This window comes from Schistocerca serialis, chromosome 4, assembly GCF_023864345.2.
Source record: "Schistocerca serialis cubense isolate TAMUIC-IGC-003099 chromosome 4, iqSchSeri2.2, whole genome shotgun sequence".
Lineage (NCBI taxonomy): Eukaryota > Metazoa > Arthropoda > Insecta > Orthoptera > Acrididae > Schistocerca > Schistocerca serialis.
The window spans coordinates 779,183,108-779,210,998 of record NC_064641.1 but is presented as its reverse complement, the minus strand read 5'-3'; the positions used below and the strand labels follow the sequence as shown (position 1 = coordinate 779,210,998).

The 27,891-nt window shown below is 43.8% G+C and overlaps 1 protein-coding gene across 2 annotated transcripts in view; it reads left to right on the top strand.

Moving 5' to 3' along the window:
• The window catches only part of LOC126473350 (macrophage colony-stimulating factor 1 receptor-like), a 326,467-nt gene extending 299,286 nt beyond the window's left edge, over positions 1-27,181 (top strand). The window contains exon 20 of one of the 2 annotated variants that reach the window (XM_050100347.1): positions 25,056-27,181. The gene's annotated coding sequence lies outside the window, so the exon portion shown is untranslated. The remainder of the gene's footprint in view (positions 1-25,055) is intronic. The other variant, XM_050100348.1, reaches the window with a different exon arrangement.
• Positions 27,182-27,891: the final 710 nt, after the last annotated feature.

Below are 27,891 nucleotides of genomic sequence, written 5' to 3'. Positions count from 1 at the left end.
TCTGTTGTAGTTGCACCTATGGTACGGCTATCTGTATTGTTGAGGCACGCAAGCGTCCCCACCATCGGCAAGGTCCATGGTTCATGGGGGAGGGGTTATCAGATATAACTAATTTATGACACTAGTGAATTTGGTGCTCACAGTCATCTGTTAGATGCTGTAATTTTATTCAGTGACATGTACTTCTGCAGTATTTGTGACTTTTTCATCTTGAAACACTTATTGTACATGTAGAGATTTAAAGATAAATGGCCTTAATGGTGAGAGAATGGATATATCTCTGTGTGCAAAAAATAAATAAATAAATAAAAATAAAAAATTGGGTTTTAGCTGTATAAGCAGTGGTTACCCCCTGCGATAGATAGTTTCTGAATGTGATGTTACAACTAAGCCATTCCTTTCTTTCATTTAACACAATCTGTACTATGATGAACCATTGCCTCTGATTCTGTATCTTTTGAATTCACAGAGCTATAAGGACACAGCCTAACATAACAATCATGATACTCTGTCTCATTTTTGTTAGCCCCTGTGATAGTAGCATGCCAAGCGGCCAGCAAGTTACACTTCTGAGTACAATTTTGACTGAGTGTGAAAGGTATGGTTTATATTGATTTGTAAGATAGTTTTTACATTAGGGAGTGTACATTGTGCCATAAAAATCCACAATAACTATTAAATGACATCACATTTGCCTTTCTTTAATTTTCTAAGGACCCTGGGACACATGAAACAGTATAATCAGGACAGTTTATTTATGAATCTCTTATAACTTACCAATCTTTACTGAAGAATACTATTTTCTTTTAAGAATTAAGAATAGTAAGTACCAAAAGATCTCTCCTTTTGCAGAAAGATGTCATATATCTACTAAATGATGTGAAGTTTTCTTCACTACACTTCCAGCCACATCTATGAATGTGAAACATAGGAAACACCTATGCACAGTAGTTAATGTACCAAATAAAATGCCATCCCTGTAGTGGAAGGGAGAGTCACACAGACATGACGATAAAATGTCAAACGTAATAAAACTGTTTCCCAATCCAGAAGAAACCAATTCTGCAATTGTTGCTATAATCTGAGCCACAGACCACAAGAATCTTCAAAACATTCGTTTTTATAGCAAAAGTAATTAAATTTGCAAAAATACTTGTATTTGAAAGTTGAATGAAGTGTAAGAAAGGGCAGATCATTAGACTCTATACATAATTTTAAGCGGCAAGTAAAGTGCCTATCATAATAAGAACAGACAACAACACAATTATAAGCTTTTAATGTATGAACTATGTGTTTATATATTCTTTCCTTCAGTGGAGAAAGCTGTAATTCTGTGCATATTCAAAAGTATTTCTTCATGAATAAGCTGTACCTTACATTATTTAATCAGTAAGATTTGGCTTCTTTTACATTTTTCACATTAATTCATGTCTCTTGGTAATTTGCTAATGCATTGAATGCAAAATATAATAATTATTTCATTAATTATGTATAAAAATAATTAAAAACAAGCATTATCCTTATGATATATGTGACTGTGAGCTTTCACACCACTTGGAGCACTGTGTTGCTCCAGCTGTCAAACAGTAACAACTTTTGTGGCAGAGAGTGCCACAACTGTATGTGTTAGACTTTGGTGGAGAGTGGTTCAGCACTCAGATTTATTTTTGAGGCCATAGAAGATTTTTATGTTGTTTTGTAACTTGTAAAAGATAAAACAATTTACTCTTCAAGTTCATTGATGGCACCTATTTTGTTCTTGCCTTTTTGAAAGTCGAACCAATTTCTTGCAGTAACATGAAATTTTTGAATAAAATCATGAATCTGAGTTGCAGCATTTTCTTCAAATATTTTTAACAGCATTGTGGGAAGAGAAATAGAGCAATAGGTTCACAGGAAGATGTAAGACTCTTCCTTAGATAATGAGGAGAGGAGGCTATGAACAGGCAAAGGGGTGAGGAGGAGACAGAGAGTGGGGGAGGAGGATATGGACAGGGAGAGTGTGGAGAAGGATGGGATTGACAGAAGGGGTGGGGATAAAGGGACAGACAGAAAGAGGGGGGAAGAAGGGGAGGGACAGACACTGGGGGAAGGAGGAAGTGGACAGAGAGAGGAGTCATGAGGGGATCAACACAGAGAGAGGGGAGATGAGACGGACAGAGTGTGGGACGCAAAGCAAACGGATGGAAAGAGGCGTGAGGAGGTTACGGACAGAGAGAGGGAAGGGGTAAATGGAGATGGTGCATGCAGCAAAAAATAGGTGTCCAAGCAGCATTGAACAATAGAAATTTATTTATATAAGAAAGCTACAAGAAAACATGAACAACAGAATACTGATTCTCTATGAAAGAACACAACAGATCATTGTGATCTAATAAGAATAATTGTCACTCATTGAGCACAGTTCTACAAAGGTGCAAGAGAAAGCACACTGTCTGTCACCATAGGTTACTTTGCATGGTTAGAATTGGTCAATCTCACAATTGGTGGTGCACTGTCATTGCCTTGGTGGACTCATTATTTACTCAGAATCAGATTCAGCATCAGACACAGCACACAGCATTAGACTGCTGGAGAGCTGCAGGCAGCACTCCTATAAAGGCTGTCCGGTATATGGACACCAGGAAGTGGCTGGTGTCACATGGCTTCGCAGATGTGAAACAGTACCAGCTGTGTCTGGTGATTGTGGCGCCCTTCTTACTGTAGCAGATGTAGCAGTGAAGTCGAGCAGAGTCAGCTGCAGGCGTCTGGCTGCATGGTGAGTGTGCCAGGTCATCAGGCACCAGCTGTATACAGCATTCCTCGTCTCTTTGGAGGGAGATGTCAAAGCCATCTTGATATGTGGACAGTGGCTGTGGCAGAGACAACAACTGGGAAAACATCAGTCTTCTTTCCCATGGAGGCAGTTGGCTGGGAGAAGCAGACAGGAGGAAAGGGCCACTGGTGGAGAGAAGATCTGACCCTGACCCTGGACAGCGGAGAAGATGGTTGGGGGGCTGTGGTCAGGGCTGAACTGTGCGGAATGGCAGTGAGAAGTGGCCATGTGGTGCCCTGAAAAGTTGCCTGTCAGGAAAAAAAAACTGATGCCTGAGAGAAAGCAGATGTTTGAGGGTAGCTGTATGGAGCTGAGGATGAGGGAGGAACACGGGCTTCAGGCAGGAGAGAGGATGGTGAGTAGACCATATGTATGCATGGATGGCATATGCAGGCCAGTGGCCAGCATGCAATGTGTAGTGCTTCAGCAACAGGTGCAGTCTGAGCAGGCAGGTGCGGAGGGGAGTGCCAGGGCCAGCAGTGAGTGTGCTGGTGGGTCTGGAGTAGGCAATAGCAGCTACTCAGCACAGGGCTGCACAGTGTATGGGGGCAGCTAGATGAAGGTTGCCCAGGAGGAGGCCTGGAATTCAAAAGTCAGGCAGGGACAGCACTGACAAGGGAAACTCCCTATCACACAACCCTCAGACTTATTGGTAAGAGGGCCCAGAGGACAGGCTGAACCTAGATCAAGCATGAAAATAAGGAGGAGGTCTACTCATCTGTGAAAAAGAAAAAAAAAATAGAAACAGCGAATGGTCCAAGCACAAGACGTGCAACATGGAGCACTGAGGAAAGCCATGGCATCATGGTTATGAGGCCAAGAACCACGTTCAGAGCTCCCTCGTGCTATTTTTTTTTTCTTTTCTTTTCTTTTCTTTCTTTCTTTTTTTCACTGTTCGCTGCTTTCAAATTCATGTCTGTGTGATGGTGCAACATCCACGTGAAACAGCGAGGTGTAAGAAAGGGGCCTAAAATGAAAGTTGATTCTGCTTAACTCCTCTATTAGCAGCCAAAAGGCTTTAGGATAAGAACTGCAAATGCTTGATGACAAGCTGACCAAATCCTCCACATGAAAACACATCTGTTGTGTCATATATGGCATTAGCAACAGTACCTGTGTCATATGATAGGAATATTTTATTGACACACATTTTGTACATTGTCTGGTGAGTGAGTGAGTGAGATATACCTCCTTGCCGGATCTTAGTGTCTGAATGAATGTGAATATAATCACTCAAAAGGAAATTATGAAAACATAATAGTTACATAAGCTGCAACAAATAAATACAACAGTTTCACATTCACACAGTTTTCCCTGTGCTGTGTCAAAACATAAGTTTTTAACATTTTTGAAGTTATGTTCCATTTTGAAAGATTTGACTGTTGAATTCCTTTGTTGTAATGTAGTTCACACCCATTTAATTGTTGTTTTCATTTCTGTGGTATCTCGCCTGCTCTCTCTATTCATCACATTTACTTGTGATGGAAATGTATTCTTACCACATGACTCTTATTCTATGACCTATGTAGAATATGACAATTGCCAAGACTACAGAAAAAGAACAAACATTTCAATGACTGGTCGGACAGTTCGTAATTTTGTGAAAAAAATAAATAAAAATAAATGTTACGAGGAAGTTCTGATAATGGCTTGTCCACTCTGCAGCCCAACACAGTGACCACTTAACCATGATACCGTGGCTATTCAACTTTGTTCGATGTTGGACTTGTTAAGCTTGGACTGTTCACTGGTTCTATTTTGCTATTTTTTACAGCTCAGTACACTGTCTTCCTGTTTTCATGCTTGATCTGTGTTCAGTTGTGAGAAGGGCACCCAGATCACCGAAGATGGCAGGTCAAGGAACGGCCAGGCGTGGTGAAGAAACTTCCATAAGGGATGGACAGAAGGCACAGGGAAGTCAGTGAGACTGCCAGAGAGAGTCACGGTGAAGGATGGGTGGGGCGGTGACCAATAGGAAGCGGTGCCAGACAGGGTCCATTCGAAGGCAGGAGACAGGGTCCAGGAGGAGACAGGACCAGAGCTGCAGAAACAGAAGGAAGATGAGCCATGGTAGCTGCAGAAGGAGCCAGGAAGAACATGGAATGGATGGACATTTAGGGCACTGAAGGCCAATAGTGGGTCGGACGGAGAGGGCCATCGACCACGCCAGCTGCAGTGTTGGCAGTAGTAGAAGCCACCGAGAGGGTGGCAGGTATGCTGCAAGTATGAGAACCACCAGAGCTGCATTGGGTGGAGATGCCACATTGGTTGTGTGTCATGAGGAGGCACTGCAGCTGGGGCAGGTGCCATAGCTAGCATAGGAGCTGCAAGGGGAGGCACCATGCGAGGTGTAGAAGCCATATCAGGAGGCGCCAGAGTGGTCCTAGGAGTCGCGTCAGGATGCACTGGAGTGGGTGGAGGCGCCACTACATCGGGAGGTACCATGCCACATCAGGAAGCAGCAGAGTGGTCGTAGGAACCATGCTGGGAGGTATCAGAGTGGTTGTAGGAGCTGTGTCAGTAAGCACCAGAGTGGACAGAGGCACCACCTCAGGAGGCATGGGAGAGGTCGTAGAAGCGGCACAGGAGCCGCATCGGGATGCGCCACTTCAGGAGGTGCCTGAAGAGCCATGGTGGATGAGTCTGAGATAACAGTGCAGGATGTGAGTCTATGAGAAACTGAGTGGGCAGGGGCCATAGGTCAGGGTCGGGGGCTGGGGTGGAGGTAGCGAGCAGAGAAGCATCGGAATGAGCACAGTTGTGGAGTAGGCGGTCCAGTGCAACCAGGAAGGTGTGCCAAGAATCCAAGGCTGCATCAAAGTTGGAAGGAAGCAGATGTAGTGGTGTGTCAACCTGTGCTGGGAACATGTCAGTACAGGAAAGGTGCCATCAGAGGAGCTCTGAGGTATGCAGGAAGTGACAACCATGAAGCAGAAGCTGTGTTGTCTCAGTTGTAACACCGGAGGATGCCACCACTGGAAGCACTGAAGCAAATGAGCAATTTCCCTGTTCAGATGGAGCTACTGCTTACTCCACAACTAGACAAGAAGCAGAAGTGTAAGTTCTGGTGCAAAAGCCATGGGAAAAGGGCAAGCAAAAAGAGACAAGAAGAGCGTCAGTTGAATGTGAGTGCAAATGCACTAATGCAGAGAGAGAGCTACCTGGATGAGCACAGATACTGGAACAAAATTCTGAAGACACAAGAAGCATGAAAAGTTTATCCTCATTGTCAACTGAAGTATCCCTTTGTGAGATGGTGTACACGTAAAAGAAGTAGGTGCCTAGGTGGCACTGAACAATAAAAATTAATATCTATAAGAAACCAACAAGAAAACATGAACAACAGAATACTGATTCTCTATGAGACAACACAAGACATCATCATGATCTAATAAGAATGTCGCTTATTGAGTACAGTCCTACAAAAGTGGGAGAGAAAGCACACAGTCTGCCACCATAGGTTTCTCTACAGGTTCAGACTTGGTTGTGGTCACAATCAGTAGTGCACTGGCATTACCTTGGTCCAGTAACACTGCGTCTTGGACTCTTCATTTACTTGGAATCAGACTCAACATTAGACTACTGGAGAGATGGAGGTGGTGGTCCTATAAAGGGTGCCCAGCATATGAATACCAGGGAAGTGGCTGGCATCACATGGCTTCATGGATATGAAATCATTTCAACTGTGTCCAGTGCTTGTGGCACTTCATAAAATAAAGGAAAGGCAACCATTCACCACCTTTAGATGAATGATGCATGGCACTTAGACACACACAACAGGAAACACTATTTATACTAGCTTATGAGCTCTTGCTCTTCATCTTTTAGAAATGCACACATTCATACACACGACCACACAGACAGCCAAACAGGTCCATAGCCATGGTGAGACTGACTGTAGATTATTGATTGCAGTTGTGTGGGCAGATGGTGGAGGGGAGAGGGTAGGGAAAGACACATGAGGCAGGGAGGGGATAGTGGAATATTGTGGAGCAGGTCCTTTGACAGGTGACTCAGTGGTCATACAACAAGACGAAAGGAGTTCAGATGGTAGAGCATATAAGAAGTAGAGAAGGTGGGGAGAGGGAGGGAGCAGAGGGGAGGAAGATGGAGTTGAGGGGGGAGACAGGGATTATTATAGAAATAGCATTAAGGAAATCATTGTCACAGAGTGAAAGGATTTTGTGACAGCATTATGGTTTGAGTGAGAATATCATTATGAAGGACCAGACTGGTGACGATGAGGGGCTGATGGAACTGAAAAAGGTGAAGGTGCTTGCAGTAGGATGATTGACAGCCCTAGATGCCAATTTTAATGTAAGCCCATTCGGTGGGATGCCATGCGCAGGCAAGATTTCAGAAAGAGGAAGCGTGATTTGAGTTTGGCTCGTAAAAAAGGAGAGTTTGTGGAATTGGTGGAAGTAGAATGGACAGGGATTCATGATCAGATGGATAGGAGACAAAAGGAGTGACTGAAAAAATACACATAGTTAAAAAGATTGAAAATAGGAAGGTGAAAATTAGTGTTCGAGGTATTATATTGGAAATAAATAGTAGGTGTTACATAAAGAGTTATTTGGGAAGCTATAAGGAAGGTCATATAATATTTCAAAGTAGGAAGTAAGAGGCACATTTATAAATAGATATGTTTGATCACAAATTGACATGCAACACAGTAAATAAACGCATTTGATGTTCTGCATCTAAATCTACATTTATACTCCGCAAGCCACCCAACGGTGTGTGGCGGAGGGCACTTTATGTGCCACTGTCATTACCTCCCTTTCCTGTTCCAGTCACGTATGGTTCGCGGGAAGAACAACTGTCTGAAAGCCTCCGTGCGCACTCTAATCTCTCTAATTTTACATTCGTGATCTCCTCGGGAGGTATAAGTAGGGGGAAGCAATATATTCGATACCTCATCCAGAAACGCACCCTCTTGAAACCTGGCGAGCAAGCTACACCACGATGCAGAGCGCCTCTCTTGCAGAGTCTGCCACTTGAGTTTGCTAAACATCTCCGTAACGCTATCACGGTTACCAAATAACCCTGTGACGAAACGCGCCGCTGTTCTTTGGATCTTCTCTATCTCCTCCGTCAACCCGATCTGGTACGGATCCCACACTGATGAGCAATACTCAAGTATAGGCCGAACGAGTGTTTTGTAAGCCACCTCCTTTGTTGATGGACTACATTTTCTAAGGATTCTCCCAATGAATCTCAACCTGGTACCCCCTTTACCAACAATTAATTTTATATGATCGTTCCACTTCAAATCGTTCCGCACGCATACTCCCAGATATTTTACAGAAGTAACTGCTACCAGTGTTTGTTCCGCTATCATATAATCATACAATAAAGGATCCTTCTTTCTATGTATTCACAATATATTACATTTGTCTATGTTAAGGGTCAGTTGCCACTCCCTGCACCAAGTGCCTATCCGCTGCAGATCTTTCTGCATTTCGCTACAATTTTCTAATGCTGCAACTTCTCTGTATACTACAGCATCATCCGCGAAAAGCCGCATGGGACTTCCAACACTATCTACTAGGTCATTTATATATATTGTGAAAAGCAATGGTCCCATAACACTCCTCTGTGGCATGCCAGAGGTTACTTTAACGTCTGTAGACGTCTATCCATTGATAACAACATGCTGTGTTCTGTTTGCTAAAAACTCTTCAATCCAGCCACACAGCTGGTCTGATATTCCGTAGGCTCTTACTTTGTTTATCAGGCGACAGTGCAGAACTGTATTGAATGCCTTCTGGAAGTCAAGAAAAATAGCATCTACCTGGGAGCCTGTATCTAATATTTTCTGGGTCTCATGAACAAATAAAGCGAGTTGGGTCTCACACGATCGCTGTTTCCGGAATCCATGTTGATTCCTACATAGTAAATTCTGGGTTTCCAAAAACGACATGATACTCGAGCAAAAAACATGTTCTAAAATTCTACAACAGATTGACGTCAGAGATATAGGTCTATAGTTTTGTGCATCTGCTCGACGACCCTTCTTGAAGACTGGGACTACCTGTGCTCTTTTCCAATGATTTGGAACCTTCCGTTCCTCTAGAGACTTGCGGTACACGGCTGTTAGAAGGGGGGCAAGTTCTTTCGCGTACTCTGTGTAGAATCGAATTGGTATCCCGTCAGGTCCAGTGGACTTTCCTCTGTTGAGTGATTCCAGTTGCTTTTCTATTCCTTGGACACTTATTTCGATGTCAGCCATTTTTTCGTTTGTGCGAGGATTTAGAGAAGGATCTGCAGTGCGGTCTTCCTCTGTGAAACAGCTTTGGAAAAAAGGTGTTTAGTATTTCAGCTTTACGCGTGTCATCCTCTGTTTCAATGCCGTCATCATCCCGTAGTGTCTGGATATGCTGTTTCGAACCACGTACTGATTTAACATAAGCCCAGAACTTCCTAGGATTTTTTGTCAAGTCGGTACATAGAATTTTACTTTCGAATTCACTGAACGCTTCACGCATAGCCCTCCTTACGCTAACTTTGACATCGTTTAGCTTCTGTTTGTCTGAGAGGTTTTGGCTGTGTTTAAACTTAGAGTGAAGCTCTCTTTGCTTTCGCAGTAGTTTCCTAACTTCGCTGTTGTACCACAGTGGGTTTTTCCCGTCCCTCACAGTTTTACTCGGCACGTACCTGTCTAAAACGCATTTTACGATTGCCTTGAACTTTTTCCATAAACACTCAACATTGTCAGTGTCGGAACAGAAATTTTCGTTTTGATCTGTTAGGTAGTCTGAAATCTGCCTTCTATTACTCTTGCTAAACAGATAAACCTTCCTCCCTTTTTTTTTATATTCCTACTAACTTCCATATTCAGGGATGCTGCAATGGCCTTATGATCACTGATTCCCTGTTCTGTACGTACAGTCAAAAAGTTTGGGTCTGTTTGTTATCAGTAGGTCCAAGATGTTATCTCCACGAGTCGGTTCTCTGTTTAATTGCTCGAGGTAATTTTCGGATAGTGCACTCAGTATAATGTCACTCAATGCTCTGTCCCCACCACCCGTCCTAAACATCTGAGTGTCCCAGTCTATATCTGGTAAATTGAAATCTCCACCTAAGACTATAACATGCTGAGAAAATTTATGTGAAATGTATTCTCTCAGTTGTTCTGCCACTAATGCTGCTGAGTTGGGAGGTCGGTAAAAGGAGCCAATTATTAACCTAGCTCGGTTGTTGAGTGTAACCTCCACCCATAATAATTCACAGGAACTATCCACTTCTATTTCACTACAGGATAAACTACTACTAACTGCGACGAACACTCCACCACTGGTTGCATGCAATCTATCCTTTCTAAACACCGTCTGCACCTTTGTAAAAATTTCGGCAGAATTTATCTCTGGCTTAAGCCAGCTTTCTGTACCTATAACGATTTCGGCTTCGGTGCTTTCTATCAGCACTTGAAGTTCCGGTACTTTACCAACACAGCTTCGACAGTTTACAATTACAATACCGATTGCTGCTAGGTCCCCGCATGTCCTGACTTTGCCCTGCACTCATTGAGGCTGTTGCCCTTTCTGTACTTGCCCAAGGCCATCTAACCTAAGAAACCGCCCAGCCCACGCCACACAACCCCTGCTACCCATGTAGCTGCTTGTTGCGTGTAGTGGACTCCTGACCTATCCAGCGGAACCCGAAACCCCACCACCCTATGGCGCAAGTCGAGGAATCTGCAGCCCACATGGTCGCAGAACCGTCTCAGCCTCTGATTCAGACCCTCCACTCGGCTCTGTACCAAAGGTCCGCAGTCAGTCCTGTCGACGATGCTGCAGATGGTGAGCTCTGCTTTCATCCCGCTAGTGAGACTGGCAGTCTTCACCAAATCAGATAGCCGCTGGAAGCCAGAGAGGATTTCCTCGGATCCATAGCGACACACATCATTGGTGCCGACATGAGCGACCACCTGCAGATGGGGGCACCCTCTACCCTTGATGGCATCCGGAAGGACCCTTTCCACATCTGGAATGACTCCCCCCGGTATGCACACGGAGTGCACATTGGTTTTCTTCCCCTCTCTTGCTGCCATATCCCTAAGGGGCCCCATTACACGCCTGACGTTGGAGCTCCCAACTGCCAGTAAGCCCACCCTCTGCGACCGCCCAGATCTTGCAGACTGAGGGGCAACCTCTGGAACAGGACAAGCAGCCATGTCAAGCCGAAGATCAGTATCAGCCTGAGACAGAGCCTGAAACCGGTTCATCAGACAAACTGGAGAGGCCTTCTGTTCAGCCCTCCGGAATGTCTTTTGCCCCCTGCCACACCTTGAGACGACCTCCCACTCTACCACAGGTGAGGGATCAGCCTCAATGTGGGCAGTATCCCGGGCAACCACAGTCGTAGTCCGATCGGGGGATGCGTGGGATGAGCTGGCCGTCCCCGACAAACCCCCATCTGGAACCTCACAGTGATGCCCATTGGCAACAGCCTCAAGCTGTGTGACCGAAGCCAACACTGCCTGAAGCTGGGAGCGAAGGGATGCCAACTCAGCCTGTATCCCAACACAGCAGTTACAGTCCCTATCCATGCTAAAAACTGTTGTGCAAAGAACGTCTGAACTAATCTACAGAGAGCACAAACAAATCGACACAAAATTTAAACGGTTATTAAAATACAAGATTGCCTAGTAAATGCAGTAATGCTGCTACTTGCGCACTGCTGACACACTGCTCGGCGGTGGAAGGAGACTACGTGATTTTACACTATTCAGGTACTAAAACACGATGCTACAACTCTCAAATACTATAATACGCCCGAAATTTATGAATTAAACAATGCAAGTACCAAAAACACGCAAAGAAATTAAGAATTAAACTATGTAACAAATGAGTGAGCTAGGAGTATACGACTTGCTGCTGCAGCTGCTTATCCAACGACACCAGGGAGCACACTGCAACTCAGTTGGTTAACAGTCAGGTTTGGCAGCACAAGTCAAGAGTGGGGAACGTGTTAAAAACAGCACTGGAATTAAATGTTCGAAAAGGGGCCACCACTGTGAGAGACTGAAAATATACTACAGCACTTATGAGCATGGTGGGTTATTACAACTGTGGGCATTAAAACTGAGCAACAGAGGGTGGCCAGTGTGTACTTTGGCTGCAGGTACTGTAGAGGAGAAGAAATTATGGACACATTAAGGAATAAAGAATTGGCAGATGAGTTGTACACTCCTGGAAATGGAAAAAAGAACACATTGACACCGGTGTGTCAGACCCACCATACTTGCTCCGGACACTGCGAGAGGGCTGTACAAGCAATTATCACACGCACGGCACAGCGGACACACCAGGAACCGCGGTGTTGGCCGTCAAATGGCGCTAGCTGCGCAGCATTTGTGCACCGCCGCCGTCAGTGTCAGCCAGTTTGCCATGGCATACGGAGCTCCATCGCAGTCTTTGACACTGGTAGCATGCCGCGACAGCGTGGACGTGAACCGTATGTGCAGTTGATGGACTTTGAGCGAGGGCGTATAGTGGGCATGCGGGAGGCCGGGTGGACGTACCGCCGAATTGCTCAACACGTGGGGCGTGAGGTCTCCACAGTACATCGATGTTGTCGCCAGTGGTCGGCGGAAGGTGCACGTGCCCGTCGACCTGGGACCGGACCGCAGCGACGCACGGATGCACGCCAAGACCGTAGGATCCTACGCAGTGCCGTAGGGGACCGCACCGCCACTTCCCAGCAAATTAGGGACACTGTTGCTCGTGGGGTATCGGCGTGGACCATTCGCAACCGTCTCCATGAAGCTGGGCTACGGTCCCGCACACCGTTAGGCCATCTTCCGCTCACGCCCGAACATCGTGCAGCCCGCCTCCAGTGGTGTCGCGACAGGCGTGAATGGAGGGACGAATGGAGACGTGTCGTCTTCAGCGATGAGAGTCGCTTCTGCCTTGGTGCCAATGATGGTCGTATGCGTGTTTGGCGCCGTGCAGGTGAGCGCCACAATCAGGACTGCATACAACCGAGGCACACAGGGCCAACACCCGGCATCATGGTGTGGGGAGCGATCTCCTACACTGGCCGTACACCACTGGTGATCGTCGAGGGGACACTGAATAGTGCACAGTACATCCAAACCGTCATCGAACCCATCGTTCTACCATTCCTAGACCGGCAAGGGAACTTGCTGTTCCAACAGGACAATGCACGTCCGCATGTATCCCGTGCCACCCAACGTGCTCTAGAAGGTGTAAGTCAACTACCCTGGCCAGCAAGATCTCCGGATCTGTCCCCTATTGAGCATGTTTGGGACTGGACGAAGCGTCGTCTCACGCGGTCTGCACGTCCAGCACGAACGCTGGTCCAACTGAGGCGCCAGGTGGAAATGGCATGGCAAGCCGTTCCACAGGACTACATCCAGCATCTCTACGATCGTCTCCATGGGAGAATAGCAGCCTGCATTGCTGCGAAAGGTGGATATACACTGTACTAGTGCCGACATTGTGCATGCTCTGTTGCCTGTGTCTATGTGCCTGTGGTTCTGTCAGTGTGATCATGTGATGTATCTGACCCCAGGAATGTGTCAATAAAGTTTCCCCTTCCTGGGACAATGAATTCACAGTGTTCTTATTTCAATTTCCAGGAGTGTAGATAAGAAAGAATGACAGTAACAAAGACAAAAGGGAATAGGATGGGAGAGAACTGAATCAGCAATGTATAACAACGAGTTCCTGAATGGCATCATAAGTAAAATAAAGGTAAGGCAACTGCTCACCTACAGCTGGCTGATGTGTGGTACATAGATAGATGCAATAGAAAACAGTATTTATACTAGCTTTGGAGCTCTTGCTCTTTCTCTAGCAGAAGTACACACATTCATGCACAGAACCACACAGACACCCAAATGCACATGCCCTTGGCCTCTGTGAGACCCATGTCCACCTTCCTCTCCTTTCCTCCCTTCCCTCTCCACCTCTTATATGCTCTACCCTCTGAACTCCTTTGGCCTTGTTGTACAGACATTGAGTCATCTGTCAAAAGACCTGCCTCACACTATCCCACTATCCCCTCCTTGCATCATGCATCCTTCCCTACCCCCTCCCCACCTCCATCTGGCCAGGGAACACCTATTGATAATTGACCGTTGGTCTTGCCATGGGCATGTGCATTTGGATGTCTGTGTGCATGAATGTGTATACTTCTACTAGGAAAGATCAAGAGCTTGAAAGCTAACATAATTATTGTTTACTGTTGTGTGTGTCTATGTGTCACATATGTCAGATATAGGTTAGTGGTTACCTTTCCTTTATTTTACGTATTATTCCACCCAGGAATTTCTGTTGTTGTTACAAGCTTATAGTTTGATGTAGTCCCATTTAAGGTCACTTTGTCCAACAATTGTCCAGTGATTAGATTCCATCTTTGAAGTACAGTTCTGGAAAATCTGCAAATTGTTCATCTTTGCCTGCTGTGACCTCTTCATTGGACAAAACAAATTCTAACATCAAATTTTATTATATGTGGAAATAGGCAAAAGCTTAGAGGGTACGAATGATTTGTACTTCAGAACCCTCAGTTTTTCCATTGCCAGTACACCTTTTACATATAGGTACAATAGCCTGTTGAAATATGATTTTTTTAAATTTGTGGTTCATGTCTCTTCTCATGGGTTTTTTCATCCATTTGGTCCAAAAAAACTTACATAGAATTTATCAGGTTTTTTTCCGCTTTCCAAGCAATATATATGATGAATCCATATTATACCAGAGGAAAAACTGGATATAACCTTTGTGACAGATGAAACTGAGTTATTTACTTTAAACATTTACTAGCGTTCCTGGTCAAAATAAATTTTGGTGTGTGTTCATACCTCAAGCAGCCAAATCACTTATCCTCTGAGCCTGTTGTAACCAAAACACACAAAATTTTACTTACTCCAAACTTGTTAATAAGAGTTTCAGCAACTCAAAAACAAATTATAGTCATCATCCTGTAAGTGACATATCCACCAGATCTTTCCCTGGTCCAAGAAACAATGCCTTTGCTCATGGTATTGTTACAGTCATATATCACATAGCTTTCCTGGCAGTTCTGAGAGACCATTGGATTTTGAATCAAATACCTTATCATAAACACATGAGTAAGACTCTCACATAAAAGGAAGGCCTTGTCATTATTTTTAGGGTATAGAAATTTAAAATATTTCTATATGACAATACATTTCAACTAATTACTCACCACAAACATTACTGTCAAGTTTCAGGCCTAAATTCAAATTGCCCAATTGTAGTGCACACAAGCTCTAATCATGGGCAAGCTTTAAAAAGGTGGTCTCCTCTTAACATATAAAAATGAAGTATGCAGGTTTGTTATTTCTTCCTTCCTGCAATACTGCTTTTGAACTCACTTCACAAATCATATTGGGGGATTGCAAGGATGAACTATCTTTCTAGGAAGTATGTTCATTGGCCAAAAACAACTGAAAACATTACAAACTTTTTTGTTAATTATGAAGCATGTAGACTGCATCAACCAGTGCCTTCACAACCTTTTTCCTGCTGGAAGAGCCATGTGACTCATTGTAATAGATGCATACTCCCATTTCCCATCTGTGGCAAAGTTTCAGCTTATCATCATGACAGTCACCACTATGGCTTTATTTAAAATCTTCTCCTCATAGCCTTGTGACTGACAAGTGGCCACCTTTAAGTGGTTCTGCTCGATGGCAGCAGACATCTAGCCAGCCCTCATTCCATCCTGCATCTGCATCCAATGACACTGTGGAGAGATTTGTGCATATTTTTATAATCAAATGCTTAAAGAATTATAAATGGCCACTTCTGAGATAGCTTTAAAAAGTTTTCTAGCAACATACAGAGCAGTGGCCATAGTCCAGCTGACCTGCTCCAGGGCCATATTCTTTAGATCACTGTAGCAATTTTGTCAAACTTCAGCTACAAAACAATACTTAGGGGAAACCATTTAAACTTCTAACAAATAAAATAAAGATGCCGACAGTGCTGTCAACTCTTAGGTGCACAGATGGCACTACTACCAGGGGCTAGAGATGTTCAGCACAGTACCTGTTGCACAAGCTTATCTCTGATGATGAAAAGGTGAATGACCAGCAACATCACAGAGACTTACAAAGACAATGAAGGACATCTACACATATGGCTCTGTTACTGTCCCATTTTCCCAAGAACATCTGAGAAACTAACAGCAGGGTTTCACACTATACATGGTGCAACCAAAAGTATATTGATAAATTTTGAGGCATTGTAGATGGTGTGCTGAGGAAAAAACTGTGAATAAGAAAATATGTAATGCAACAATGCTAAGCATATTGAAAATATAGGGAAAAATGCATGTTACTAGCTATCCCTTGGACAGCAAATATGAATTTGATGGTGACAAAGTGCAAGCAGAAATCTAAGCAGAAGCTTGATGGTATTTGGGTATATCAGGTGGCATATAACAAGTCTACATGTGACTCAACAAGACTGCAGAGTCTACAAACTCAAGTTTTCTGCTGGAGGGTTGACCTATAACTTTGACAATTTTTATCATCATTGGATACTGATTCAAGATATGGATTCCTACCCTAAAATTGTTGCTTAATGCTCCATCTATAACTCCTCAAATTTTGACAGTATATTCTTGTAACAACTTATATACAGCTGAGGCTAACCATATTTCACAATGCTGGAGATCATAATTGGAGAGATATTGAGTGCTTCATTGCTTGAAAATAAATCCTACCAAAGGAAACATATTTTGCTTGGAATGATAAACTAAACGCAAGGGTCACTCTGTACATTGTGAAGAGGAGCATAAGAAATAGCAGAATGAAGATCATATAGTGTGCTTATTTGGGAACAAAGTTCAGGAATACTCTTGCAGAACTTCTTCTATGGATTTGAAACCATGCTTTCAGATGATTTCTTTCACCTTTTTGGAAGAGAAATATGAATGTAAAATTTCTCAGTTTGACACAGATATGAATCCAAATTTCTCAATTGCTTCAACGTACTCCTTTGTTGACTAGAGACTTTTCTTGTTTAGGATGCACCCCACTTATAGGACACTTGTTTGTAAAATAGAATATTTGGAAATAATGGTGTGGAAAACGTAAGGATGAAAGTACATTTCACTTTTATGTGTCACTACCAAGTAACATAGCTTGGTGAAACATGAATCATACATAGAAAGAACTGCTACAATGTAGTACAAAAGGTAACTGAATGAAATGAACAATGAGGCAAGCAGAACTGGCACTTTTATTTAAAGACAAAAATTACATTAAAGTCATCATCGTTCATGATGCCCCCCTGGATATTACATAAGACAGGACATGGTTCATAATATGGTATGTGATCACCACTGATGGCAGTGAATGGCCAGCAGTGTGGTACCAAGCTGGCCACAAGGTTGATAAAGAATTCTTGTGGAAGCGTCTTCCATTTCTTCATGAGCACAGGCGTCAGCTATTGGATGGTCATTGGTGCACATGAATGTGCTACAATGCATCTCCCTAATGTATCCCACACTTGCTCGGTGGTATTTAAGTCTGGGGAACTGGCAGGCCAATTCATTCGCCAAAATTCTCTCATTCCAAGAGTTCCTCCACCTGAATTGTTCGATGTAGCCATGCTCAGCATTCATTTGCTGGGTACAGGCTTGGCGACCCCGAGGTTCCTGAGCTGGGGACTGGTAAGTGCCGCCAGTCTCCTGTCACCGTAAGCTCTGAACATACTTCAGCGACCACCGTGCAGCGGGGCGGTGGAACGTTGTGTGTCTCAGGGAATGGGGATCTTGGCTTGACCGCCTGGATCGCGAGGATAGAATAAACCTCTATAAACAACCCCTCAATCTCAAGGTGTGCTGCACGCTGATGAGATGCATGGCTGTTGAGGTGGAACAGTCATTAGCGGGCAACCTCTGGGGAACCTGCCACACCTCAGTTGTATAATTCTTACCTAGGCACGTGGGGCTCTGTCTAGGTGGACTTCTAGTTCCCTAGCTGCTCGTGGAACCGAGATGGAACCCTCGAACTTTTCTTCTCCTCCCAGCGGAAAGGGTGGGCCGCTGGTAGGTTCTAACACCCAATCTAACAAGAGGGCTCGTGTAGCCAGTCCTCCTGATTCTGTTAGTAGTAACAGAACGCATGCTGCTTCACAGAATGTGTTTCTTATAATTAAAAGAAAAGATGGGAGTTTTCATAAAGTTTCACGATTTTATACACAGAAGGGCTTAGAAGGTATTGCTGGCACATTAAAATATGTAAATCACTTGCAAAATGGCACCTTGTTGGTTGAAACATCTAGCTTCCAGCAAGTCCAGAACCTTCAGAAGGCAAAATTTCTTGGGGAGTTTGCGATAGAGACTGAATTTCACAACAGCTTGAACTACAGCAAGGGTGTTGTGACTTGCAGAGATCTCGTTGACATTCCCCAAGACGAACTGAAGGCTGAATGGTCCCGGGAAGGAACTATCAACGTGCAACACATGAAACGGGTGGATGGTGCTCTCATGAAATCTGACTCTTCTATCCTTGCGTTTAGCAGCACCAAATTGCCAGAGCATGTGAAGGTAGGATTCCTACGTCTCAGTGTACGTCCTTATTACCCCAACCCCATGCGATGTTTTAAATGCCAACACTTTGGACACACTACTCTCGGCTGTAGAGGGGAAGCCACTTGCGGGAATTGTGGTAAAGCCGCCCATGAGGGAGTTGGTTGCTCCTCTCCTCCCAAGTGTGTCAATTGCTCTGGGGATCACCCTGTGTGGAGTAGGGAATGCAGAGTTTTCCTTGAGGAACGGAAGATCCAGGAGCTTAAAACCACAAAACGCATCCCGTATGGTGAGACAAAGAAAATTTACAAGTCCATGCAGCCGCCCACGTTCGCTGCTTCCTTTTCTCCCGTTCTGAAACAGCCAGTCTTGAAAACCGATGCCGCTACACAAATGGAGGTTGCTACTGTCAGCACTAGCACCTGCGTTTGTCAATGTACGTGTGCTGCTGCCGTTCCTGTGTTCCTGTGAAGCCTGCTGCTCCACCCCCCCCCCACCCCCCCCGGCCTTCTGACCAGGCCATGGTAGCTGACATCATGGAAATTCCTGTCCCTTCTCGGGTCCAGTCTTGTGCACTCCCCAGCGCTGCTACACCCCCTACTGCTTCTGAGGTTTTGTCTCCAATGCCACCTCAGGCCAGAAAATCAAAGCCAAAGCCAAAGGTAAAAACTCAGCCACTAAAGGAGACTGAAGTTATACAGTCTGCTGATGTTGATGTCATTCTCTCTGATGTCTCTCTCAACTCCTCTTCAGAGGCAATGGAGGTTGATGTCAGACAGGGGCAATCATCTCGCCCCAAAACTGAGCCTCCACCTGTTGTGGGCTCTCCTCCCCGACAGAAAGTGAGAATGAAGGTACTCCCACCCTGATAGATGGCTCCCATTATACAGTGGAACATGAATAGATTCCGGGCACATGTGGAGGAACTGAACCTCCTAGCATGGCAACGCCCCCTGTGCTTGTGTTTACAGGAAATGCATTTCAAACCATCTGAAGCTCCTGTACTAAGGGGCTATACGTTATATCGCAAAGATGACCTGACTGGAGAAAGGGCCAAAAGTGGAGTCGCCGTGTTTGTCAATAATGACCACCACTCCTCTGCTCTCCCCCTGGATACTGACCTGCAAGCAGTTGCAGTTGAAATTCATTCACGTCGGAGGCTTACCGTTTGCTCCCTTTATTTACCCCCTCTGGATGCAATGACCTTAGATGCTCTCACAGATCTTATCGACCAACTCCCCCACCCATTTCTCCTCCTGGGAGACTTCAATGCCCATCATGTCCTGTGGGGCTCCACTTCTCTTTGCACTTGAGGTCGAATTTTGGAGAGCCTCCTAACGTCTCAAGTGTTGTGCATCCTCAACACAGGTACTCTGACTCATTTCTCTACTGCTACTGGGTCATTCTCAGCCATTGACCTATCTTTCTGCTCTCCAACCCTCACTGACTCTGTTCACTGGGAGGTCATTGACGACCTTCATTCCAGCGATCACTTCCCCATCCGCATTCATCTCCTGGATGGTGTATTGCTGGAGCAGAGGCCGCCATCGTGGATGATTGGCAGAGCTAACTGGCCACTGTTCACTCGGTTGGCTGTCTTTGAATGCCACAACAGCCTACAGGAATGGGTGGATCACATCACACTTGTGATCCATCATGCTGCTGACCTGTCGAAACCACAGTCTTCTGGCCCTCTTAAGCGCCGCCTTGTGCCTTGGTGGACAGAAGAGTGCCGTTCAGCCATCCGGGACAGGCGTGCGGCTCTTCGCCAATTTAAATGCTGCCCAACAGCAGTCAATCTTACCGCCTTTCGAATCGCGAGAGCCAGGGCACGCCGTGTCATTAAAGAGAGCAAGAAAAGGTCATGGCAGGAGTTCCTGGACTCCATCAACCGTTCCACTTGTTCCACAAAAGTATGGGAAGCCATCCGGAGGATTTCCAGTAAACGCAGCCGTTTACCAATAGCTGCAGTCCTGAACCAGGGATGCCTCCTAACGACACCCAGAGCCAATGCTCAGACACTGGCAGAGAATTTTGCACAAAGTACTGCCACTGCAACCCAGGATCCAGTGTTTCGTCGCTACCGTGCGACTGTCGAAAGAGCGAACTTGGATTTTCGGTCGAACAGTTCTGAGGCCTAAACTCCCCTTTCTCCATGTGGGAACTTGAATCGGCAGTTACTGAGACTTCTGACACTGCACCAGGTTACGACCACATCCGGTACTCCATGCTTCGACATCTGCCAGCGGTGTCAATGGAAATCCTCCTCGAATGTTTTAATCTCATATGGCAGACAGGAGTGTTCCCCACCTCGTGGAGGGAGGCAATCCTCATCCCTTTCTTCAAACCAGGAAAGGACTGCACATGTCCCAGTAGTTATCGTAGTATTGCCTTGACAAGCTGTGTCGGAAAGACCCTGGAACGGATGGTTAACCATCATCTGGTCTGGCTGTTAGAGGCCAGACAGCTCCTTAGCCGCTTTCAGTATGGATTCTGCAAATTTTGGTCCACAGTCGACAACGTGACCCTCCTAGAGGCGGCTATTCAGCAGGCTTTCCTCCGTCAGCATCACTGTATCGGTATCTTCTTTGATATCAGTAAGGCATATGATACTACTTGGAGACACTGTATTCTTGCACAACTGCATCAATGGGGCTTTCATGGCCGCCTCCCTGTTTTCATTCGGTCTTTCCTGTCTCAGCGGTTTTTTCGGACCCACGTTGGTAACACACTGTCTGATCGCTTTGAGCAAGAGAACGGTGTCCCCCAGGGCAGTGTTTTAAGCGTTACCCTCTTTGCCATAGCCATCAACAGTATAACATCTACAGTGAGGAGTCCAGTACAGTGCTCCTTATTTGTGGATGACTTTGTTGTTTTCTGTTCCTCCTCCAGTGTTGCAACCGTGAGCCGTCAGTTGCAGCTAACAGTGCGGCGGTTAGAGGAGTGGGCTACAAAGACTGGTTTTTGGTTTTCTGCCGATAAGTGTGTTTGTGTTCATTTTAATCATTCTCGTTGTCTTTTTACTTTGCCTGCCTTGCATATGGGGAATACTGTCCTACATTTTAGAGACACAGTGCGGTTTCTGGGCCTAATTTTTGACTCAAGGTTGTCATGGCTGCCACACCTACGTGACTTGAAAGCCAGAACCCTGAAGGCACTGAACATCCTCAAGTGCCTCAGCCACAGGTCTTGGGGAGTGGACAGGGCACGTCTCCTTCTGTTTTATCGAGCTTTTGTGCGTTCACGGCTGGACTATGGGTGCATAGTATATGGGTCAGCAAGGCCGTCTTATTTGCAGATCCTTGACGCTGTTCACCATGCTGGGATTCGACTGGCCACGGGTGCTTATCGGACCAGTCCTGTACCCAGCCTCTGTGCTGAGTCTGGCGAACCACCACTTACCATCCGGCGGCAGCTCTTGCTGGTGCGCCAGGCTTGTAAGTTTCTTGCAGCTCCCACCTTGCCTGCTCACCATCTTGTTGCTCATCCACCTCTGGACCGCCTTTTTTCCCGCCGTCACTGGGCTACATTGCCGTTTGGGATCCATGTGCAACGTGTGCTAGAGTCCTTCGGTGTGGAGTCTGTACAACCCCAAATCCAGGGTTTTAACCGCCTGCCACCCTGGTTACTGAAGAGGCCCGGAGAGATTTTAAATTTATTGCAGTACAAGAGAGATTGCACTCCTGCCACCGTTTTTAATGCAGCATTTTCTGCCATTTTATCTGAGCACCACGACTATGTAGCTGTTTTTACGGATGGGTCGAAACAAGGGGATTCCGTTGGTTGCTCAGTTGTTTTTCCGGATCGTGTCCTCAAGGTCCGACTGCCTCAGACTTTTACTGTCTTTGATGCAGAATTGTCTGCGATCTTGCGGGCACTGGAGCAGATGAGACATTCTTCCTCTCCTAAATTTCTTGTCTGTTCCGATTCACTCAGTGCCCTTCACTCATTGCAACGTTTGTATGCGGCAGACAAAATAGTCCAGACCATCCAGGATGCCCTCCTCCGACTACAGCGACTGGGGAAGGTTGTAGCTTTCTGCTGGGTTCTGGGGCATGTCGGCATTACTGGGAATGAAAGGGCAGATCTCACAGCCGAGGAGGTGTGTCTCGATCCACAAGTATCTCAGTGTGTTATCCTCTTGCACGCACTCACCTTGCTGTTGAGCTCACGAGTCATGCGTCGGTGGTAGGATGAGTGGCTGGAAGTGACTGACAATAAGCTCCGTATAGTCAAGCCCACAACGCGTGTGTGGTGTACTTCCTTTCAGCCCCATTGACGGGACGAGGTTCTCACTTGGCTTCGAATAGGCCACAGCCCTATGACGCATGGCTTCCTGCTCCAGCGAGAGGACCCTCCAATGTGTGATGCTTGCGGTGTCCAGGTCACTGTGCGCCACGTTTTATTGGATTGCGTTTTATTTTCTGACCAGCGGGCCGCTGCTGACTTGCCAGCAGACCTGCCATCTCTTTTAGGCAACACTCGGACGAATGTAGTTAAAGTTTTAAAGTTCTGTGACATGTCAAATGTTTTTACAAAGATTTTAGGGAGAGGGTTTTAATTTGCTCACTGCGTGACAAGCTCGCCCATATTTTATGTAAGTGGCCAGCCAATGACAATTTCCTGTGGCATTCTTGTTGCTATGTTTTCCCTTTCCTTAGGTTTCACTTTCTTATGTCACATTTTCCTTCTTTTCCTGCTTTCTTTGAGTGTGTGCTTCAGTTTTATTAGGTCTGTCCACATTCGTTCCTTTTAACGTGTGTCAGGGTGCTGATGACCTCGATGTTGAGCACCCATAAGCCCCAACACACCACCACACCACAGTAATGTTGACTGGTGAGTGTACCATGTTCAGAGAATTGGAGGTCAGTACACCCATGCAACATTACGGCTCCCAATACCATAATGCATGGACCACCAAAATGATCATGTTTGATAATGCTGCATATACCCTTATGTGGCGAGAGGTGGGAACATGTAATGCATCCTAGAAACTTTATCAGACACAATCTTTTTGGTGGTGTGGGTGTTGTGGAATGTGGAGGCATAATGTTGCATAGGATTATTGATCTCCAAATCTTTGGGCGCAGTAAACTCACCATACAATCTTATTATGACACTGTTCTCCTTCTACAGGTGTATCTTCTTAGGTGTGCGTTTGGCCCTGGCTTAATTTTTATGAACAGCAGTGTGTGACTGCATCAAACTAGGAAGGTGGAGGAACTCTTGGAATGAGAGGATATTTGGCAAATCGACTGGCCATCCAGTTTCCCTAACTGGAATCCTATTGAGCACATCCAGGATGTGTTGGGGCAATGTACTGCAGCAGGTCCAATGCACCAATGACCATCCAGCTGGTGGAGGAACAGAAAGCCCTACCACAAGCATGCCTTACCAACCTCATGGCCAGCATGGGAGCAAATTTAAGAGTATGCATTGCCATGTGCACTGACCACCCACCCTGTTATGAACCACGTACTGCAACTTGTAGTACCTAGGGGACTATCATGAGTCACAGTGACTTCAGTGTAATAATTTGAATAAAAGTGTTATTTCTGTTCATCTAATTGCTTATTTCTTTCAGTTACCTTCTAAGCTACACTGTAACAGTTTTTTCTATGTGTGACCCAAGTTTCGTCAAGCTATGTGACCATAATATGTCTGCTTGTGTCTGTATGTGTGGATGGATATGTGTGTGTGTGCGAGTGTATACCTGTCCTTTTTTCCCCCTAAGGTAAGTCTTTCCGCTCCCGGGATTGGAATGACTCCTTACCCTCTCCCTTAAAACCCACTTCCTTTCGTCTTCCCCTCTCCTTCCCTCTTTCCTGATGAGGCAACAGTTTGTTGCGAAAGCTTGAATTTTGTGTGTATGTTTGTGTTTGTTTGTGTGTCTATCGACCTGCCAGCGCTTTCGTTCGGTAAGTCACCTCATCTTTGTTTTTATATATAATTTTTCCCACGTGGAATGTTTCCTTCTATTATGTTACTTGACCGTGACACATCAGATGAAAGTTACTTTCTTTTTAAGTTTTGCATTCTGGTGTATTATATTTAAGGCCATGCTGTGAAAGTGTTTCAAACACAATTCTCAAATATACTGATGTCCAGTGTTTGTTTTGCTCGTGAGATTCTCACCATTTAGCTAATTTACACATTTTAGATCATCCTGGGGCTCTATGGAACATGATGAATGAATGATTACAGCTGAAGACTTCGAGCCAGATGCAGCCTATATGTCATTGAACTGGAGCCTGACATATATAATGGCAGAATTGGCTTCCAGAGGTCTTGTGAAATTGATGGGATGGTCTCTTGTAGTGAAATTAAATACTAGCACCTAACATCATGATTTTCTTTCTGTGGTCAGTCAAATAGAATATGCTCTCCTACACTCTAGCCATGGACATGCTACTTGTTATATCATATGTGATATTTATATTCCTCCATGCAGCACCATTATCCCATATCTTCACAGATGGAAAGTGGTTTGCTTCTCAGATTTCCCTCAAAATATTCCAGTTTCTCATTCACTTCCATGTCACTGTTACCACTGTTTCAATTTATTTATGTTTCCTTTTCATCTTTCTTTTACATCTCATGGCTACTTCCCCTTTTCTTTCCTAGCTGCTGCTTCTCCACTATAGCCTTCCCTTTCTTGCCACTTCATATAATCCATGTATAAATCACTTTCATGTTGCAGATGCTGGAAGGTGACATACACAAGATAATATGGACCCCAGCCTTTGAGAATTTTATGCTCCAAGGAGAAGCAATGGACTACACCTACTGTTTGCATTAGCAGACTATGAGCTTTCTTGTCTTCAATCATCCCAAAATGGATACATGTGTCTTGAGAGTGAAATACTTACATAGGAAATTTGTAATGTAATAATCCTGTAAATACTGGGTTTACAGTATAAAATGCACAAAAATACAACTTTGAAGGGGAAACAATTACTGTGCAAGCATTTTATAATGCAGTTAGTGCATAATTCAATGAAAACTATATGCTGACAGGATTTTTTCTTGATTTATATCTAAAACTAACTTCTGTGTGCTGTCAGCAAAACTAAAGTTATGACTGTCCATGTGTATTACTCTCAGTCATTTGCTTGTAGCTTGCTTTTCTGATACAAATGGACAGTCAGAGGTGGGCAGAAAAGCAACAAGGGTGAACACAATGAAGGACGTCCACATACAGCAACTTAGCATGGTACATTAATACCAATGCTGTCAATATTATTGCACAGTCAAATTCAAATGTACTTTAGTTTTTTATGCAGTAAACAGGTTAAAATATAAAAAAGTATTGTAGAGAAATATATGTTATTCTGTTCTTGGAACTATCCTGTCGAAACTGGTTAGCAATCAATAAACAACTTAGCAGTTTGGTGGGCAGATAGTAAAAATTTCCTGCTTTCACCTTTTACTCTCAAGTACAGCAAATACTTTTCTGCATTATAAGTGTTCACTGCAAAATATATTTAATCGCACATTACATCAATGACTAAAACTGCAATTACTTGATAAATATGTATTAGTTTTTCTTTTAGCCAGATACAAAGAATAGAAATTAATTGTAATCAAGTACATACATAATCAACCAGTTCCATTTGAAATTTAACAACACAGCTCTCTGCAGTGTTGCACAATCTGTATCTGAAATAACAATCTGATCACTGAAAACTGCCAAATTCTTGTTTGCAGTAAAGTAGAACTAAAGTTTCAATCAACTAGTGACACTAGTCCATAAAAAAGGATATGAAGGAAATAGCTACTGGAAAGCACTGCCCACATAAACAGCAGATACTATATTACAGATTTGTGCAGAGTTCAATCATAATTTGCTGTACACAGAGTTTGAAACCCACTTAGGTGTAGTTTTCATAAGCACACTTATCTACGTAATCCTACAAAAAAGTTCTGAAATTTTGCCTCACCTGGTCTGCATACCAACATATGCATCGCAATTCTTGTTGCATGTATGTTTATATACCTCAAACAGATGAATCTCCAAATATTTTTCTTACTGCAACTATCAATTTGACTAGCGTGAATGATAAGGAACTGTAACCAAAAGGAAAAAAAGTACAGTAAAGCAGTGACGGAAGAGAGATTGAGAGAGGTGCTGCAGTCTGAGGCACTGGACTTGTATTTAAGAAGGGTGGGATTCATATTCTTATGGATGGCATATTTAGATTTGCAGAAGTTTCCCTAAATTTGTTACAGCTAATTCTAGAGTAGTTCCTTTGAAAAGCATATGGTCAGTTACCTCCCTACCTGTAAAAATATGATCAATGTTTTGACTAATCTGAAAGATTTTTCTCAGTTTCAGATCATTTTGAGGAATTTCATTATTGTTCGCTTTAGCAAAGAGATGTAAGAGGTTCAATAGATAAAAATAATCGGTCTATATTTATATTACACTTTTTTAATTATTTGTCAGTTGCAGTATTTTATTTTATATGGATAGGTTCGAAACAGATAAAAGTGGTAAATATTCCACAACACCACCTTTGGGTAGACTGTGAACTGTATTTTCACCAGTGATAACAAAAAGGGGTCAGAATTTTGTGAACGTATGAAACAATGTGATAATTCTTAAAATTTATTCAGTACAAAACTAATCTAAAAATTAAAGAAGAATGTAAAAATATAAAAAAAATGTTTCTCATTTTATGTTAATGATAATTCATCTCTATCTAATTATTCATATAAGTTATATGTGCTCCTGCCCAAGTTACTATGGCTACTCATAAGATACCAAAATATTAGTTTATGAAATGTAACTTGCAGAATTTGATTTTCTTAGAAATGAGAATAAATACAATTTGAGCTGAAAAATGTTTTGAGTTAGTAATTAGGCTTACCATTAAAATTTTGAAAAACCAGTATTGAATTAAAAGCAAACTCTCAAATTTATCAATTTTGATTTACTTGCTAAAGACTTGTTACATTACAGAATCATAAATATACAATGTAGAAATTTTTTTAACAATAATTAAAACAAAATACGGTCTTACTGGATATATAATTGGTAGTAATTACTATCCACCCTCTGTGCACACAGCCTAGATACAAAAATTGATAATATTTATCTGTACAAGAAGTAAACAACAATGCATTTGCTATGTAATCCACCTTATGTAGTCACTGACACTATCTGTTTAAAGAATTTTAATGAAAAACACAGATAAGGTCCCCAAAGAGAGAAGCAATCAACTACTAATAACAAAAATTAGTGCTTAATACTATTTTAGTTTCAATGTTTCAATCATTCTCACGTTCAATTAAACATAATACAGAACAGTGGCAAAGGGAAACAGCACTGGGTTGTTTCCCTTTCTTACTGCCCTCCACATGTTTTTATTATTCTATCTTGAATGTATTGTTGTTATTCCATCCTGGAGATAATGTTATTCCATCGCAGATTTTCCATTGTTTGGTTTCACATTCAGTCTGATTACTGAAAAGACAAAGATGTGGAAAGGAGAAGTTAGAAGACATCTCCAACAAGCACAAAAGTGAAATAGAGA